The sequence below is a fragment of the Cherax quadricarinatus genome, chromosome 13 (genome assembly GCF_038502225.1).
Source record: "Cherax quadricarinatus isolate ZL_2023a chromosome 13, ASM3850222v1, whole genome shotgun sequence".
Classification (NCBI taxonomy): Eukaryota; Metazoa; Arthropoda; class Malacostraca; order Decapoda; family Parastacidae; genus Cherax; species Cherax quadricarinatus.
This window is the reverse complement of record NC_091304.1, coordinates 11,125,813-11,145,068: the sequence shown is the minus strand read 5'-3', so window position 1 is coordinate 11,145,068 and position 19,256 is coordinate 11,125,813. Positions and strand designations below refer to the sequence as shown.

General features: G+C 42.1%; 1 protein-coding gene across 3 annotated transcripts in view; it reads left to right on the top strand.

Annotated features, from left to right (window-relative positions):
• LOC128688662 (tRNA N(3)-methylcytidine methyltransferase METTL6) overlaps positions 1–15,313 on the top strand; it is a 30,448-nt gene extending 15,135 nt beyond the window's left edge. The window contains exons 9-16 of one of the 3 annotated variants that reach the window (XM_070084494.1): positions 145–212; positions 933–1,060; positions 2,090–2,192; positions 2,464–2,542; positions 2,904–3,037; positions 7,852–7,891; positions 15,019–15,056; positions 15,234–15,313. The gene's annotated coding sequence lies outside the window, so the exon portion shown is untranslated. Of the gene's footprint in view, positions 1–144; positions 213–932; positions 1,061–2,089; positions 2,193–2,463; positions 2,543–2,903; positions 3,038–7,851; positions 7,892–15,018 lie in introns of all 3 variants that reach the window. The other 2 variants (XM_070084493.1, XM_070084495.1) reach the window with 2 other exon arrangements.
• Positions 15,314–19,256: the final 3,943 nt, after the last annotated feature.

The following is a 19,256-nucleotide window of genomic DNA, read 5'->3' as shown; positions in this document are numbered from 1 at the left end:
ACATTTGATTGATAAATGATGATTTATTCCATCTTTCGCCAGAAATATTTTTGCTGACACATCCCAACATTCTGAAATCTCATTTTTTTCTTTGCTTTGTTGAGGAAACTGCTGAACGTTTAAGGTTATGCCATACTCTTTCAGAAAGTGATGCACTATGGACTGATGGATGTTTACACACTGGGCTGGCTGCCTGCCTGTTTCACACCCAGGTCAGGAATTGATAAGATATGCTACTTAATATTTGCTCAGTGGTACTCTTACACCTTTGTAAATATCATTCTCTCCTATTCTTCCACACACTGACAGAATTTGAGTACGTAAAAGTTTGAATAGGTCATTTAAATCTGGAGTAATGGGAAGAAGGGGTAGGGATAAAGTGGGTTTGAGTGCTGGTGACTTGGGCATCCAAAAGGGCTTGTGCATGTTAGTGGTTGGAGGTATGTCATCAAGGTAATATCCAAGGGATTTAGTGAAGCTTGTTAGTACAGGACCAGCATGCTGAAGGGGGAGTGGAGGCATTTCAGTTCTGAAGGTTATCATAACTGTTATGTTAGATACTCTTGCAAGACTGAATGAATGATGGTGAAAGTTCTTGTATTTTGTCCCAGCCCTGGTGGGAGTTATGAATCTTTAAAAAAAATAAAACTGGTAATTGAAGTATGCCTTCACACTTTCAAATTCATTACAGTTCGTGTTGCATGAACATTACTAGTATAATTCTGAAACTGCTCAAGTGATATTAATTTTTTCTTCACGCTGAATTTTTCATTATAAACTTATCACTGTAGTGTCTTAATACTCTTTAACATGATTACCAGCTACTTATGATTTTAATGATTACAGTTACACCAAGATCTCTGATTTTTTTATTTTAACTTCTAAGTTTATATAGTCCTTTTTTGGTACCTCTATATAAAAAAATATTTCAGGCTCTACTGCTTTCCTCTGACATCTTAAAGGGAAAAGATGATCCTAGAAATGCTTCTACCTTCTCTTCAGCCTCCAGTTCTCCAAACATTATGACTTGCCCCTGAATATGATCTACAATGAAGCTAAGGTTTGTGTTGATATTTTCTTTAGGATATGCATTGATTTTAATTTTGAACGATTCCACAGGCAAAGCTGGGAGTCATAAATTTTGAGAAAATGGGTGTGTAGTGAGTGCACAGTATAAAGAAAATCCTGCCCCACGTAGTGAATGATGGGAAAACAAAACCGAACATGTGGTTTTAAGTAGCAACTTTATGGTGTTTTCTTAGGTGGATTTATGGTTATGTTGGCTGTTCTTGATAGTATTTGATAGAATGAGAAACATTACTGTAATAGATATGATACTGACTGGTTTAAGGAATAAGTAGCTTCAAATTTAGCTCAAAGTAACAGAAATATAAAATTTTTGCAAATGTTCCAGAAGATGGATGATCTTCCTTGCAACCTGGTTTGCTTTGTGGGTTTTTAAAAGGTCTGATTCAATTATTAGTGATTGGGATACTGTAAACCATGACCAGTCTTTCCTGTTTATATTTTGTTGTATGATTAAGAATTAAAATGATAGACAAGTGTAATATAGGAGAGGCCTGGGGATGACTAATGAAAAGAGGAAATGTTTAAATGTCTACATTGTTTATTATACACTTTTTGGAATTGTGTAAAATTGGCAAAAGTAACAACTTCTGTGCACTGTATTGGATAGTTGAATGGGTGGTTTCTTGTGCTCACTCTGTAGAATGGAGAGCATACTAGTGAAATAGTTGAGAATTTGGTCAATTGCAACTTGTGATAACCATCTTGGTTATGATAAATCTTTAGAATGTTTTTTTTAAACTGCCTTTACTAATTCCGTGCCTTTGTACAGTCAGCTCTACATGTGGTGTAAAATTTGAGTTAAACTTGAGCAAGTAGTATTGGGTTGGACATTTAGCAGGTTTAAATTAATGAAGAGGGCTTTGCTTTGGGTTAGCTGTTGTAATGTGACTGTCAGAAGGGAGGTGGAAATTGTATGCCTTCAAGTGGTAGTTAATATAAACAGTACTGAAAGAAATGGATAATGTTTAAAAGTTTTTTTTTTTAATTACTTTTATTTCAGGATAAAGTTGTACACTGGCAATAATTGTAAGGAATATCTTCGATGGATGAGGACCTCATCACTAAATTAAAAAAAAAGTTAAATTGGGTGTCTGGGAACCAAGGTTAGACTTTGTGCTGGCTACATTTTTCTAAATGTGATCAATTGTATGCTCCATAGTTTGGATTGTGCGATTTTCATAAGTTGTTGCTTTAGTTAGGATAACAAAAATTGCTGGTTATAGTCAGCATTTGATTGATAAATGATGATTTATTCCATCTTTCGCCTGAAGTATTTTTGCTGATATGTCCCAATATTCTGAAATCTCTCCATCTTTTGTTTGAGTAATTGAGGAAAGTGCTGAATGTTATTAAGGTTATGCCATACTCTTTCAGAAAGTGAGGCATTATGGACTGATGGATGTTTACACACTGGGCTGACTGCCTGCCTGTTCCATATCCACGCCAGGAATCGGTAAGATATGCTCCTTAATGTTTGCTCAGTGGTACTCTTACATCTTTGTAACTTTAATTCTGCCTCCTACTCTTCCACAGACTGAATGAGTAGGTATGTCTGACTAGGAGGTTGAAGTAGAGGGAAGGAAGGGTAATGGTTAAGAGAAGTTTTGATTGTTAGTGACATGGACATTCAGTGGGATGGTGTGTGTGCACACTAGGAGTGAGTGGAAGCAAGTAGTTTTCTTGCTCATTTATATGATGATTATTTGCTACTAATGACTGGAATGATTACAGTTACACCAAGATCTCTGATATTGTTTTGGTTCCTATATTTGTTACTCTTCATTCTCTCTCTAATAAAAAAAAATACTTTCCAGGTTCACCTGTTCCATCGATGTCCTTTGAAGAGAAGATTTGACCATAGAAATGGTGCTGCATTTTCTTCAGCATCCAATTTGCCGGATGCTATGACTTGCAACATGCCTCTGAATCTAATCTCGTTGAAGCAAAGGTTTGTGTTAATAATATTTCCTTTAGGATATGCATTGATTTTAATTAATAATTTCATTGCCATGTTTCATTTTTATATGGCACTCTGAAGGAGGGGTGTTAATTTTGCAGTTTAAAAACTGTAGTGTAAAGCACCCTTCTGGCAAGACAGTGATGGAGTGTATGATGGTGAAAGTTTTTCTTTTTCGGGCCACCCTGCCTTGGTGGGAATCGGCCAGTGTGATAATAAAAAAAAAATAAATAAAAAATGACAAAATAGTTTGATACATATTTGATCTTAACCAGCTACTACTGATTTTTTTAGTTAATTTGTTTTTGCATTAGATTCAGTTGCCATATCAAATTTCAGTGTGATATGCCAGTCCGCTCTGGTTTGAGCTTTGAATGGAGTCTCTGATTATCTTCTCGGTTGTTAAATAATACAGTAGGGGCCCCACTTGTACAGTAGGTTAGGTTCCAGGCTACTGCCGGAAAGCAGAAAACTATTTTTTTCCCTTATAAATGCATGTAAATGCCAAATAACAAGTTTACACTAACATATACAGGAGGGCCCCGCTTTACGGCGTTCCGCTTTACGGCGTTCCGCTAATACGGACATTTCAAATTATGACCAAAACTCACTATACGGCTCCCCCCACCTGACTTTCTAATACGGTCACCGTGCCCCACCCTGTTTGTTTACATTCTCCATGAGCTCAGTAAGCACTAAGTCTCTCCATTTTGTCTGGAAACTCCAAAATTTCAAATGTTTTTAAAAGTTATTTCATATTTTATATATACTCTGATAATTATACTTATGTATACCTGTACCTAAATAAACTTACATACATCGAGTCATTTAAATGTCGTATATTACGTTAATATACACATTTTCATTAATCCATCCATGATATTTTTTTCAAAATTATATAATAAACACGATGCATAACATATAAATAAGATAAATACACCCCACAGTAGAATAAATAAACAAATGTGAGATGTGAGCAGACGACTTGCACAAGTGGTGATAATAACAATACTGAGTCTCATTAAATGTCGTATATTACGGTAATATACACATTTTCATTAATCCATCCATGATATTTTTTTCAAAATTATATAATAAACACGATGCATAACATATAAATAAGATAAATACACCCCACAGTAGAATAAATAAACAAATGTGAGATGTGAGCAGACGACTTGCACAAGTGGTGATAATAACAATACTGAGTCTCATTAAATGTCGTATATTACGGTAATATACACATTTTCATTAATCCATCCATGATATTTTTTTTCAAAATTATATAATAAACACGATGCATAACATATAAATAAGATAAATACACCCCACAGTAGAATAAATAAACAAATGTGAGATGTCGTAGCAGACGACTTGCACAAGTGGTGATAATAACAATACTGAGTCTCATTAAATGTCGTATATTACGGTAATATACACATTTTCATTAATCCATCCATGATATTTTTTTCAAAATCATATAATAAACACGATGCATAACATATAAATAAGATAAATACACCCCACAGTAGAATAAATAAACAAATGTGAGATGTCGTAGCAGACGACTTGCACAAGTGGTGATAATAACAATACCGAGTCTCATTAAATGTCGTATATTACGGTAATATACACATTTTCATTAATCCATCCATGATATTTTTTTCAAAATTATATAATAAACACGATACATAACATAAAAAGATGATAAATACACCCCACAATAGAATAAATAAACATAAATATAAGATGTGGGAGCCACATAACTTGTACAAGTGACGCCAAGAATAACATTTTCTCTAATCTAACATAAGAGTAAATGTGTTACTGGGGGTAACTGTAGAAAATTATTCCTTTCGTATGTATGTAAGTAAGTTTATTCAGGTATACACAAATACAGTTACATAGATTATCATACATAACAACATACGTGTAGAGAACCTAGGATAACCCAAAAAAGTCAGTGTGACTTATTTCCATTGCCTTCACTCAGAGCTTCATTTCTTCTCAAAATGATGTTACATGAGAATGGGAGTGTTCTTCTTTATTAATTCTACCGTATCAATGTAGAGACAACCTGTACACAATGTAACTTGTACACAAACCAGACGTGTACATTTCGTTTGTTTACAAAACTTACCTTCCCCTGGTTTGTTTACATAACTGCGCCTGCCCCCTCTCATGTATTCATTCTTTCTCTCTCTCATTTATTCGTTTTATCTCATTTACTTACTCCTGACCCTACATTAAGACTACAAATATTTTAAGGTAAGTAATGAGTGAACTGTATATACATTTTATCGCTCTGGGATGCTTAAATATCATAGAATAGTATGTGTGGGTGGGGTGGCCTGGTGAGGCTATTACAATACATACCACACTTGATTTCTTACAATAAATACTACTTGTCTCACCCTAGATTAAGACTATAAATATTTTAAGGTAAGTAATGAGTGCACTATGTGTGTATTGTACCTTTTTATTGTTTTTTGATGCCTGGTTCTATTGCTAACTTAATATATGTTAGTGTAAACTTGTTATCTAGTGTTTGTATGCATTTATAAGTGGAAAAAAAGGGTGTTCCACTTTACGGCGATTTCCGCTTTACGGCGGTAGCCTGGAACCTAACCCGCCGTATAAGTGGGGCCCTACTGTATTAAGTAAGCAATAGAACTAGGCATTAAAAAGTAAAATACACACACAGTACACTCATTATTTACCCCAAAATATTCAGTCTTAATGTAGGGCAAAAGGTGAGTAGTATTTACTGTAAGTAGTTAGGTGTGGTAGCCCTCCTGGCCACCCCCACCCACACATATACTACGATGATGCTTAAAGCTCCAGTGATAACATGCATATACAGTACACATATTACTTAACTTAAAATATTTGTAGTCTTAATGTAGGGTGAAAAGTATTTATTTGTAGATAGTGGTGTGGTAGGTAGTGTACTATAGGGAAGCCAGCCTGGCCACCCCACCCACTATGTAAACAAACAGACGATGCATATGGTTATGGTTCATAAACATTCATACAAAGATCTTACTTTGTGTACAAGTTGTCTCCACAGTGGTACAGTAGAATAAATAAAGACCAACACTTCCATTCTCATGTAATTTTTAGAAGGAATGATGCTGACAAATTATTACAAATTATTATTATCATAATAAAAAAGAAACTCTAAACCCACAAGGGTCATGAATTGCTATATAGAGTGAAGGCATAAGAAAGGAATATTATCTACAGTTATCCCTCAGTGTTTGACTAGAGAAAATGTAATTCTTCCGTAAACAAATCTCGTGTTCGTCAAATTTTTATTCTGGGTGTATGCATAATCTTTATATGATATGTAATGTGTTTCTTGTATAATTTTGAAGAAAACATCATAAATGGATTAATGAAAATTGTTTACATTAACGTAAAATAAGACATTTAATGTGCCCAAGAGAGATTATTATTACGTAGTATTTCTTTGGTAACAAAAAAGGCACAATACCGTGACTGGAACGATACACAAATAACCCGCACATAAGAGAGAAGCCTACGGCGACGTTTCGGTCCGACTTGGACCATTGACAAAGTCAGTGTGACTTCGTCAATGGTCCAAGTCGGACCGAAACGTCGTCGTAAGCTTCTCTTTTATGTGCGGGTTATTTGTGTATTTCTTTGGTGTCGTGAGTAGAGTGATTTTAATGTGTACCTGCATGCCAGCACATTGTGTAAGTATATTTAGGTACAGGTATACATAAGCATAATTATCAGAGAGAATGGATCAAAGTAGAATGACATGGAAAGCATATAAATCTATAGGGTAAGGAAGGAGGGGTAGGGGTCATCCTCAAAAGGGGTTGGAGAGGGGGTAAAGGAGGTTTTGTGGGCAAGGGGCTTGGACTTCCAGCAAGCGTGCATGAGCGTGTTAGATAGGAGTGAATGGAGACGAATGGTAATTGGGACCTGACGATCTGTTGGAGTGTGAGCAGGGTAATATTTAGTGAAGGGATTCAGGGAAACCGGTTATTTTCATATAGTCGGACTTGAGTCCTGGAAATGGGAAGTACAATGCCTGCACTTTAAAGGAGGGGTTTGGGATATTTGCAGTTTGGAGGGATATGTTGTGTATCTTTGTGTGTGCTTCTAAACTGTTGTATTCTGAGCACCTCTGCAAAAACAGTGATAATGTGCGAGTGTGGTGAAAGTGTTGAATGATGATGAAAGTATTTTCTTTTTGGGGATTTTCTTTCTTTTTTTTTGGGTCACCCTGCCTCAGTGGGAGACAGCCGACTTGTTGAAAAAAAAAAAATAAAATGCAGAATAACTTGAAATTTTGGAAAATTCCATACATAATAGATGTGCTCATGGAGAATGTAAACAAACTGGGTGGGGCGTGCCGTATTTGAAAGACTGCTTGCCGTATAGCAAATTTTGGTCATAATTTGAAATTGCCATATTAATGGAACACCGTAAGGCGAAACGCCGTAAAGCAGGGCCCCACTGTACTCCATTATATCTGGAATGGTTTCTAGTCGAGACTTCTTAGGATGCATGCTATATATCAAGTTCTTGTTTAATTCTGGTATTTGACTATTTCAGTGATAAAATAGGTGCTTTATACTAGAAGTGAAGGTTGGTATAAAGTTAACACATATAATACATACTTAGATTTATGCTTCATTGTTATTGGATATGATGATATACTTGTTTGTGATAGATATTTGATCTCTACTAGCTACTTCTGATATTTTTTAGTTGTACCTTTTTTAAGTAAGATTCATTTGACATTATTAATAATAGAATTTTTATTTCAGGTCTCGGTCTATTTCTGGTATGGTTTCCGAAGTTTGAATGGTAAGTTATTAGTAAGGTGTACATAAAAGGTTTATTAAAACTAAACTGTTCACTTCATTTTGACATTTGCATTTTTCACATTTTTAAAATAGCCTAATAGTAACTGGCAACACTAAGGGAAATTTCAGCCATCCTAGTCAACCTTGCCTTTCCCTCCTTTGTAGCAATCTGGTTCATACCACTGCTGCTGATAAGTAGCAGTTATGTGCAGTTGACTGCAAAGGTTGTTTGAGTCTTAAGTGAGGTTTGCAGTCTGTCCTCAGCCTATAATTGATATCTGGTATCTTCATAATCTTGTAATTTCTGGAGTTTCATTGAAGCCACCATTTTGATCAGTCTTATGCTTTGTTGAAAGGTCCAGGCATATGAAGACAGGTCAGTGTTTCTTGCTAGTAGGGTTCCTCCGTTTAGTAAATAGAGGAAGCAGTGAGACTGACCTGCCTCTTGCTGAGGATCTGTGATGCATGATAGGGTTACAATTTACTGTAAACATGGACCTCTCCTTGCACAGCCCCTCTTCAAGGGGGGCTCCTTGGCATGGTGAAGAGGCTCTTGGTCTGAGGAATTAGACCTGTCGGTCTTCTTTCTCAGACCGAACCTAATTATCCCCCAATCTCCCCTCCCCTTTTTCCTTTCCTCCTCCTCCTCCCCACCTCTCCCTTTTGCCCTTCCTCTTTTTGGCCTTTGGGATTTCTCCCACAGGCGCGCTAGTTCCTAGGTAGGGGAAAGGATACCGGGGTCCATCCCATTCCGTTGAGGTTCTTGGCGGTGGCGTAGTTTGCCGTGGAATCTAGATCACCTGGGGATGTCCCGATCCCTCTCCGGTACCCCGGAGTAGCTTTGGGTGTCTTTCGGGCGACGGGTGTATCTCTGGAGGCCACCTTTCGGATTCCGGGGGTGGTGGCTGAAGGAGGTATGCTTTGTGGCGGATATCCGGCCACCCTCTCTTTTGTCCACCGAGGTAGCTCGGCAGATGTGAGGTTGCTATCCCGGATTGCTGGTTTACTGGCATGAAGGGTAGGGTATAGCACGGGTTCCATGCTGCATCTGCGCTACTAGCGGTGCTGTGGTCCTCTTGGGCGTGGAGGGAGATTTCCGGCCCTTTCATTCCTCCTGGGAACTATTCCTCCCCGCTCCCCCCTTTTTTTATTTTTTTATTTTTTTTTCTTAAAAACAAAAAGCAAAGGAGTAACCTAACCATGGAGAACCCAATCCATGAACCCACTACCCCTGGGCCCCTTCTTGATACCACACCCCATTCTGACCCTGCCTTGTTTTTGGACACTTCTGATGCCCCTGTACCTCTTGCTGGTGCTGTTTCCTCACCCGCTTCAGGTACCGGGGCTTCGACTGACTCGATTTGTCTGAACTCCGCTCTCCTTTGCCTATGCTTCCGGCTTCTCCCTCTCGGGTACGGCAATTTTTGAATCGCCCACCCATTTCACGCCGGACCAGCTCCGGTCCTACTCCTAAACGCCAACGTCCTCCTGATGATGCTCCTTCGTTACCTTCCCATTCTACTCGGAAAAGACCGACACGTCGTGCACTCCCTCTCCACGCTCAGTTTCGGACCACACAATGGACTAAATTCTTTACTTTAAGACAGACTTCTTCTTTTGCCTACCTTTCTGACCATAGTATTGGCAAAGCGTTCCTGCGTCATGTTGGTAGAGATATTTCATTTCATGCTCTCAAGAGCGATACGTGCATCGTCACTGTCCAGAATGCTACCCAAGCTCATGATCTTTCTCTCCTTTCGCATATAGATACTACTATCACTATTGAAAAACATCTTTCTCTCAATTCTTGTAGTGGTACTGTCATTCTGCCCCATACCATAGTCCAACAGAATTTCCAGTCATATGGCAATGACATTCTTGAACAGCTGGAACTCCAGTATCTCCCAATCCTCAAAGTAGACACTTATGTCCTTCCTGCCCGTGGGCGGAGACGTTACCCTTGCAATGTAGCTCGTTTAACTTTGACAGCCAAGAACTCCCGTCCTCTATATGTCGCGGGACATCGGTTACAAGTTCGAAAGGTGATACCTACACCGCAACAGTGTAGAAATTGCTAGCCTTTTGGTCACCCAGCGAAATATTGCAGAGCTATGGCCGAATGCCCAGTCTGTGGTGCCGACGACCATTCTAATACATCTTGCATTATTATTATTATTATAATCAAGGGGAAGCGCTAAACCCAGAGGATTATACAGCGCCTGGGGGGGGTGTGGAAGGCATTCAGGCTTAATTCAGGGAACTGGAGCACAGATCCAATTCCCTAAATCAAGAGCCCCTCACCTCAAGGAACCTTCCTTGAGGGGTATACATCTTGCAGTCAACCTCCATCTTGCCTTAATTGTAATGAAGCTCACCCTTCGTACTCCCGCCGTTGCCAGGTCTACTTAAATGAACATGAAATCCGTTGCCTCCAAGAGGCAGAAGGTCTCCCTTATGCTATGGCAGTTACTCTATCTCCGCCTCCAAGGGAGACTACCCTGTGTTTCTTATTCTCGTGTTTCAAAACATCCCCCCCCCCCCCCCCCCGCTTCTGGGGTCCCATCTTCTGCAGCCTCCTCTGTTGTTACCCCTCCCATAGCCACTCCGGCATCTAATCCTTTTGCTGTCCTTGGCTCTGACGTCCCGACTACAACTCAAGTCTGTTCTCACATCTTCGCGTCCTTCCTCACAAGCCCCAGTATCGACAAGACCTCGTACGACACCTAATACCAATCGCCCCTCTACTTCTCAGAAGTCCAAAAAATCCACATTGCTCAAATCTTCTTTGCCCCTTCCTTCCCTTCTTCCACCTCCACACTTTACCTTTCCAGTCTCAGTGCCTAGTTCTTCCCCTCTCTCTGGCTCTATTACAAGTGTGGAGATTCACCCTCCTCCTCCTCGTACTATGCCTTCCACCCCCGTTCCCTCCCAGGTTTCTGCCTCTTCTGCCCCCCCCCCCCCCACACACACTTTCATCTCCAGTCCCTTACACTCTTTCCTCCCCCTCTACTTTGGTACAGTCTATTACTGTCCCAATCTTTACTCACCCTCCCACTTCTATCTCCAATATGGTCTCCCATACATCTTTGAATTCAGAAACACTTGAAGCCATTTCAGAATATATTGCAGAGACTAAACCTTCAATGGACACTGATTCACTTCCTGTTCCTTCTCTTCCCTCTCCTCCATCTTCGCAACGCTCCGTTCCTTCGCTGCTTGAACGTCTTCCAATGCCACCACACGTTGACTTTTCTAACCCCTCTAGTCCGTAGGTGCCTTTCCCTATGGATTCCTGGTATTTTCTTCATCGCCAGTCATGGCCTATTTACAGTGGAATATCCGCGGCCTCAGGGGTGATCGGGGTGAGCTTCAGATGTTGCTTTCCAGGTTTTCCCCTGTTGGTGCTTGCTTACAAGAACCAAAATTACACTAGGCTGTTTTCCAACCTATCTCGGGCTATAATTTATTGTATTCCTCGGATCCTTTCTTAGATGGGACCTTTAATGAAAGTGCCCTTCTTCTACGCAATGATATTCCGTACTGTCAACTTCTACCGCAGCTTCTCATTCTATACCCCAAACCTCAGGCAGGCATTCTCAGAAGTGCGTGCCTTGGTGGTCTCCTGCTTGTGCTCGTGCAGTACGTTTGAAACGCGCTGCATGGGGCAGGTACCGGTACAATAGAACCGCTGAGAGACTTCTTGATTTTAAACAGAAGCGTGCGATCGCTCGCCGTGTCATCCGTGAAGCTAAACGCACTTGTTGGCGAGACTGTTTCCACCATCACCTCTGCTTCTTCTATAAGTGCAGTCTGGAAAAAAGTGAGGAAATTGAGTGGTAAATACTCTCCTGACCCGGCTCCTGTTCTACGGGTCGCTGGTGTTGATGTAGCAAACCCTCTTGACGTTGCCATTGAACTTGGCACACATCTGGTCCGTATTTCCCGAGGGCTCCATCTATGCCCCTCATTTCTTTCCTCAAAGTCTGCCAGAGAGTTAGTACCCTTGGACTTTTCTTCTCTCAGAGAAGAACAGTATAATGTGCCTTTTACACTTCAAGAACTGGAGGCAACGCTCTCAGCTTGCTGATCATCGGCAGCTGGGCCTGACGACATTCATATTCGTATGTTACAACATTTACATCGGTCAGCCCTTGTAGTCCTCTTACACCTCTTCAATCTTATTTGGGCACAAGGAGTTCTTCCCCAGCTGTGGAAATCTGCCATTGTTCACCCTTTCCGCAAACCGGGTACTACAGGACATGATGCCTCCCACTATCGCCCCATCGCTCTTACTAGTGCAATTTGCAAAGTGATGGAATGTCTCGTAAATCGACGTTTAATGTGGTATTTAGAGACACGCAACAGTCTCTCCAACAGTCTCTCCGCTAGTCAATATGGCTTTCATAAGGGCTGTTCTACCATAGACCCCTTACTACGCTTGGATACGTATGTTCGTAATGCCTTTGCGAATAATCACTCGGTTATTGCCATATTTTTTGACCTTGAGAAGGCATATGACACAACTTGGAGGTATAATATTTTGGCCCAGGCCCACTCCTTAGGCCTCCGAGGCAATCTACCATCCTTCCTTAAGAACTTTTTAACTGACAGGCATTTCCGTGTTCGAGTCAATAATGTTCTTTCCCCGGACTTCGTCCAAGCTGAAGGTGTCCCTCAGGGATGTGTTCTGAGCACAACACTTTTTCTCCTTGCTATAAATGATTTGGCCTCTGTTCTTCCACCCAATATTTGGTCATCACTCTTATGTTGATGACTTCGCTATTGCTTGTGCAGGCGCTGACTGTCATCTCATTGCAGTTTCTCTCCAGCATGCGGTCGACCGTGTTTCCACTTGGGCCACCACGCATGGGTTTAAATTTTCAAGTACCAAAACTCGCCAAATTACTTTCACTAGACGCTCTGTCATCTCCGATCATCCTTTGTATCTCTATGGCTCCCGTATCCCCGAACGTGATAGTCAGGTTTCTAGGCCTTCTCTTTGACTGTAGGTTATCCTGGAAACCTCGCATTACCTCTCTGAAGGCAACTTGTCACAGCCGGCTAAACCTTCTTAAAACCCTTGCTCATCTTTCCTGGGGGGCTGATCGTCGAACTCTGCTTCGCCTACATTCAGCCCTCGTTTTATCAAAACTCGATTATGGTGACCAGATTTATTCAGCAGCCTCTCCTGCTACTCTCTCTAGCCTTAACCCTATCCATCACCAAGGATTACATTTGTGCCTTGGTGCTTTTCGCACTTCCCCTGTTGAGAGCCTCTAGAGTCTATACAGAAGCGAATGTTCCATCCTTGTCTGATCGCCGTGATGCCCATTGCCTTTGCTACTATGTACGCTCTCACAATCTCCACAATCCTTCCATTTACAGAATGGTCACCAATATTAGTAGACATTTTTTATTCGTCCGCCGCCCCTGTTTGCTCCGTCCCTTTTCTCTTCGCCCACATTCACTCTTGTCTTCCCTTCAGTTACCATCTTTATATGTTCATGTAGCATCTCACTTTTTCCCTACCCCCCTGGGAAGTTCCAGCTGTTCGGGTCTGTTCTTTCTCACTCCCGTGCTCGAAAGCTCAACTGCCTATGGTGGCTTCCTGCTCTTTTTCTTGATCACTTCCACTCCCATTCTCATGCCATCGCTGTGTACACAGATGGCTCTAAGTCTTCAGACGGCGTCGGATTCGCAGCAGTGTTTCCGGACAGCGTCGCGCGGGGGCATTTACTATCTTCGGCTAGCATTTTTACTACTGAATTGTATGCCATTCTTGCAGCACTTTTTCGTATCGCATCTATGCCTGTGTCATCATTTGTGGGAGTCTCAGACTCCCTTAGTGCTCTACAGGCTATACGAAAATTTGATACATCTCTCCCCCTAGTTCTCCGTATCCAACTTTGGCTGCGCCGTATCTCTACTAAGCATAAAGATATTATTTTTTGTTGGGTCCCTGGTCATGTCGGTGTACAGGGCAATGAACAGGCAGATACTGTGCGGTCAGCAGTACATGACCTACCAATTTTCTATCGAGGTGTTCCATTTCTGGACTATTTTGCTGCAATAACTACCCACCTTCACGCCCCTTGGCACCAACGTTGGTCAACTCTGCTTGGTAACAAACTTCATTCTATTAAACCGAGCATAGGTTACTGGCTGTCTTCTTGTCATCAGTGCCGTGGTTGGGAGACCACTCTCTCCCGTCTTCGCATTGACCACACTCGTCTTACTCACGGGTATCTCATGGAGAGGCACCCTGTACCTCTCTGTGAGCAGTGTCAAGTTCCTGTATCAATTAGCCACATTCTGTTACTGCCCTTTCTATCAACGAGCACGCAGAATTTACCTCCAACGCTGTCTTTGTTCTACTACTCTCTCTTTACCTTCCCTTCTTGCTGATGGACCCTCCTTTAACCCTGACTCTCTCATTGACTTCTTGACAACGACTGATTTACTCCACAAACTTTGATGATAGCTTATGCACTCCCCTCAGCCCTTTCTAGCTCAGTCTCTTGCTGCCCTTTACCCTTTCACCATCCACTGCTCCGCTGTTATCCGTAACCTATTACTCATCCACCTCCCTTTTGCCACCTGATGCCCTCGCTTCCTTCCTGCCCTGCAGGGCTGTATAGCCCTTGTGGCTTAGTGGTTCTTTTTGATTATAATAATAATCCTTGCACAGCCAACAAATCTGAAACAACTGCATGGTGCTATCATATCAACACGGACCAACACCTTGGATTAAATCCATGCCATGCAGAATTCAGGTTCTGGAGGGCAAGGGGGGGGGCTACCCAGTACTAGAAGGGTATACCTACAAGTGGTCATTGCATGCATATGAACCATACCACGGGTGGGACTTGAACCCGCGGTCAGAGAGTCTCAAAACTCCAGACCGTCCCATTAGCCACTGGACCAGTAGCTAACTTGGCGGTCTGGAGTTTTGAGACTCTGACAGTGTGTTCAAATCCCGCCCGTGGTATGGTTTGTTTGCAATCTTGTCATTACGATTTCGTGAGTCATTGGATGCATATATTGTAATTTGTTAGTAGTCATGTGGACTGATAGGAAATTTGTTCTATTGGAAACATTAATTTACAAATTTTCCCCACGCTCTAATAGGCAGTGCTGCTTTGTGGCAAGAGAAGATTCACAATAGGGTAAGCCTCTGTTGTCCTAAAAGCATGTTAAGTAATGTGTAAATATTGTGTTGTTAAGTGATGATAGTGAATACTTTCGTTCTCCTGAATTTTTGATGAATTGGTTAAACTGATTGATAATAAAAAGAAAAGAAAGTGTTTTGCTAGTATTTGTATTAATCTTGCTTTTGAAAATAGGTGTGTGAATCTGCTACCACTGCTGAGCCTGTGCTTTTGTATGCTGTTTGGAATTTTTGTGAATAAACATAAGTATTAGATTATGTATTTTCTTGAATCCTTTATCCTGTATGTACATGACCTAATGAAAGTGCAAAATACATATTGCATTTTGCCCCCTTATGTTTGTGTTGAATGGCCAAGGCCTTATTATCAATAGTAGTAGCATACAGGTTAATTTTTTGACATTTTAAAGCGCACTTTCATGCCAGAATTTTAAATTGACAAATCCATTTGCTCCCTTGGCTTTCTCAGCCTATTTAGCACTTCATTTTAAGCAAACTACACTAAGCCACCAGGGCCATACAGCGCTGCAATAAAATTATACCCATTGTGAATTCCTTCTCAGAAGTGCGAAGGTAGGTCACCCCCTAGTTCTCTGTATCCAACTTTGGCTACGCCATATCTCTACCAAGCATAAAGATACATGTATGGTTTTTTGTTGGGTCCCTTATGAGACTACTCTCTCCAGGCTTCGCATTGGCCACACTCTTCTTACTCATGGGTATCTCATGGAGAAGCACCCTGTTCCTCTGAGCAGTGTCTAAGTTCCAGTATCGATTAGCCACATTCTGTTAGACTGCCCTCTATCAACGAGCACACAGAATTGACCTCCAACCAACGTCGTCTCCGCTCTAATACTCTCTTTACCTTCCCTTCTTGCTGATGGACCCTCCTTTAATCCTGACTCATTGACTTCTTGACAATTTACTCCACAAACTCTGAATCAATCTCTTGCTGTCCTCTACCCTTTCACCATCCACTGCCCCGCTGTTCTCCGTAACCTATTACTCTTCCATCTCCCTTCTGCCACCTGCCTCGCTTCCTACCCTGCAGCGCTGTATAGCCCTCGTGGCTTAGCGGTTCTTTTTTTATTATAATGTATCCCTCCCCCCCTCAAAGGTTCCTTGAATTAATTGGCTAGGGTCTCTTGATCTATGATATTGGACCAATGCTCCAATTCCTTGAATCAAATGCCTTCCATTCCCTGAGGGACTATGACCCCCATGGGTTAGTGCTCTCCCATTAATTTGGTGTAATTTTTCATTATCTTCATATGTTCTGTTTTTGGTTTCTGAGGGTGTCAGCTATTCAAGACCTCCAGATTTCCCTTAAGTGTATTCCTTACTCTAGCTATTTTTCAGTATATCAGTGGTCTCTCACCATCACCACAACCGCTGGCAACAACGTTGGTCTTCATTGGACGACAGCAAATTGTTTGGGAGATTACTCGCTCCCGTATTGGACATGTGTGTGACTCAATCTCGGATACCACACTAGAAACGACCAGCACCATCGTGAAGTCTCATTGTACGACATACCTTAATACTGTCTTGCCTATGGCACCTTCAAGGAAGTTTACTTAATGCTGGTGAGGGGCTCTTGATCTAGGGAGTTGGATCTGTGCTCTGGTTTCCTGGATTGACTTGTGGCTTAGCGCTTCTTTTTGATCATAATAATAATTCCTGGATTGAGCCTGAATACCTTCCATCCCCCCACATGCTGTATAATCCTACGGGTTTAGTGCTCCCCGTGATAATACTGAATGTTCCTGTGAGTGCACGCAGGATCTACTACCCACGTCTGAACTACCCTAATACACTCTTATTGACCTAGTTGACTAACCTATTACACCAACTTTGCCTTCACTTTTATTTTAATCCTCCTCCCCCCCCCCCACCAACTAACCGGTAACCATACACCCCCTACCTCTTGCTCACTAAACTTTTGCACATTTCTACTTTCACACATCCCTTCCCACAGAGCTGCATGACCCTTATGGGTTTAGCGCTTGATGTGATCCTAAATATTTACGTATAATTTGTACATTATACATTTACATATAGCTTGAGTGCCGCTGGGCTAAACCAACGCTGACAAATTTTAAGCTGGAGTAGATATAGTATTTACACAGTTCGAAGTTTCCCCATTTATCCCAAGCATGAAGTCACGGACACCTGAACACACTACGATGTTACGATAAAGGTCGAGTGAGTCTTCCTCCCCCGACAGATCTTGCATGAGGAACAGGTAAAATTGATAGCCTCACCTGTGGTAATTGCATTTATCTGCCACAGTTAACTTCATTATTTTTTTTCAGCAGAACTGAATCTTTCAAAGATATCCTCATCATCACACAGCAGGGCTACAAAAATTACATGTAAGAAAAAACGGAAAAGTTGGATTATGTTATACACCTAAGAGTACATACATTCTACATATATAAACACTACTTCTGAACAGGACCCCTCATAGGTTCGTTGACGTTGGTAAGAGGCTCTTGATCTAGGGAATTGAATGTGCTCCAGTTCCCCGAATTAAGCCTAAATACCTTCCATCCCCCTCTCGCCACAGGCGCTGTGTAATCCTACGGGTTTAGCCTCTTCAAGGGGGGCTCCTTGGCGTGGTGAAGAGGCTCTTGGTCTGAGGAATTAGACCTATCGGTCTTCTTCCTCAGACCGAACCTAATTACCCCCCAATCTCCCCTCCCCTATCCCATCCTCCCCATCCTCCCCTTTTTCCTTTCCTCCTCCTCCTCCCCACTCCTCCCTTTTGCCCTTCCTCTTTTTGTCCTTTGGGATTTCTCCCACAGGCGCGCTAGTTCCTAGGTAGGAGAAAGGACACCGGGGTCCATCCCATTCCGTTGAGGTTTCTTGGCGGTGGCGTAGTTTGCCGTGGAATCTGGATTGCCTAGGGATGTCCCGATCCCTCTCCGGTATCCCGGAGTAGCTTTGGGTGTCTTTTGGGCGACGGGTGTAGCTCTGGAAGCCACCTTTCGGATTCCGGGGGTGGTGGCTGAAGGAGGTATGCTTTGTGGCGGATATCCGGCCGCCCTCTCTTTTGTCCACCGAGGTAGCTCGGCAGATGTGAGGTTGCTATCCCAGATTGCTGGTTTACTGGCATGAAGGGTAGGGTATGGCACGGGTTCCATGCTGCATCTGCGCTACTAGCGGTGTCGAGTCCTCTTGGGCGCGGAGGGAGATTTCTGGCCCTTTCATCCCTCCTAGGAACTATCCCTCCCCGGTCCCCCCTTTTTTTTTCTTTTTTTATTTTTATTTTCTTTTCTTCTTTCTTTTTTTTTCTTAAAAACAAAAAGAAAGAAGTAACCTAACCATGGCAGCCCTAGTCCATGAACCTGGTACCCCCGGGCCCCTTCTTGATACCGCACCCCGTTCTGACCCCGCCTCGTCTTTGGACCACTCTTCAGACATTCCTCATGCCTCTGTACCTATTGCCGGTGCTGTTTCCTCACCCGCTTCAGGTACTGAGGCCTCGACTGACTCCTTCGATTTATCAGACCTTCGCTCTCCTCTGACTATGCTTCCGGCCTCTCCCTCTACGGTGCGGCAATTTTCAAATCGCCGACCCGTTCCACGTCGGACCAACTCTGGTCCCACGCCTAAACGTCAACGACAATTACCTGCTGATGATACTTCTCCACCTTCACCTTCTCGTTCTTCTCAGAAACGATCGACACGTCCTTCACTACCTTTCCACGCTCAGTTTCAGACTGAACAGTGGACTAAATTCTTCACTTTACGACCAACTTCCTCTACTGCCTATCTTTCTGACCATAGTATTGGCAAGGCACTCCTACGCCATGTTGGTAAAGATATTTCTTTTCATGCTCTTAAGAGCGGTACGCGCATCATTACCGTACAGAATGCTACCCAGGCTCGTGAGCTCTCTCGTCTTACCCATATAGATACTGTTCCTGTCACCCTTGAAAAACATCATTCCCTCAATTCTTGTAGTGGTACCGTTATTCTGCCCCATACCATAGTTCAACAAAATTTCCAGACATGTGGCACCGACATTCTAGAACAGCTGGAACTCCAAGATCTCCCAATCCTCAAGGTAGACACTTACGTTCTTCCTGCCCGTGGGCGGAGACGATACCCTAGCAATGTGGCTCGTTTAACTTTTGACAGCCGAGAACTCCCATCCTCCGTTTATATAGCAGGACATCGGTTACAAGTTCGA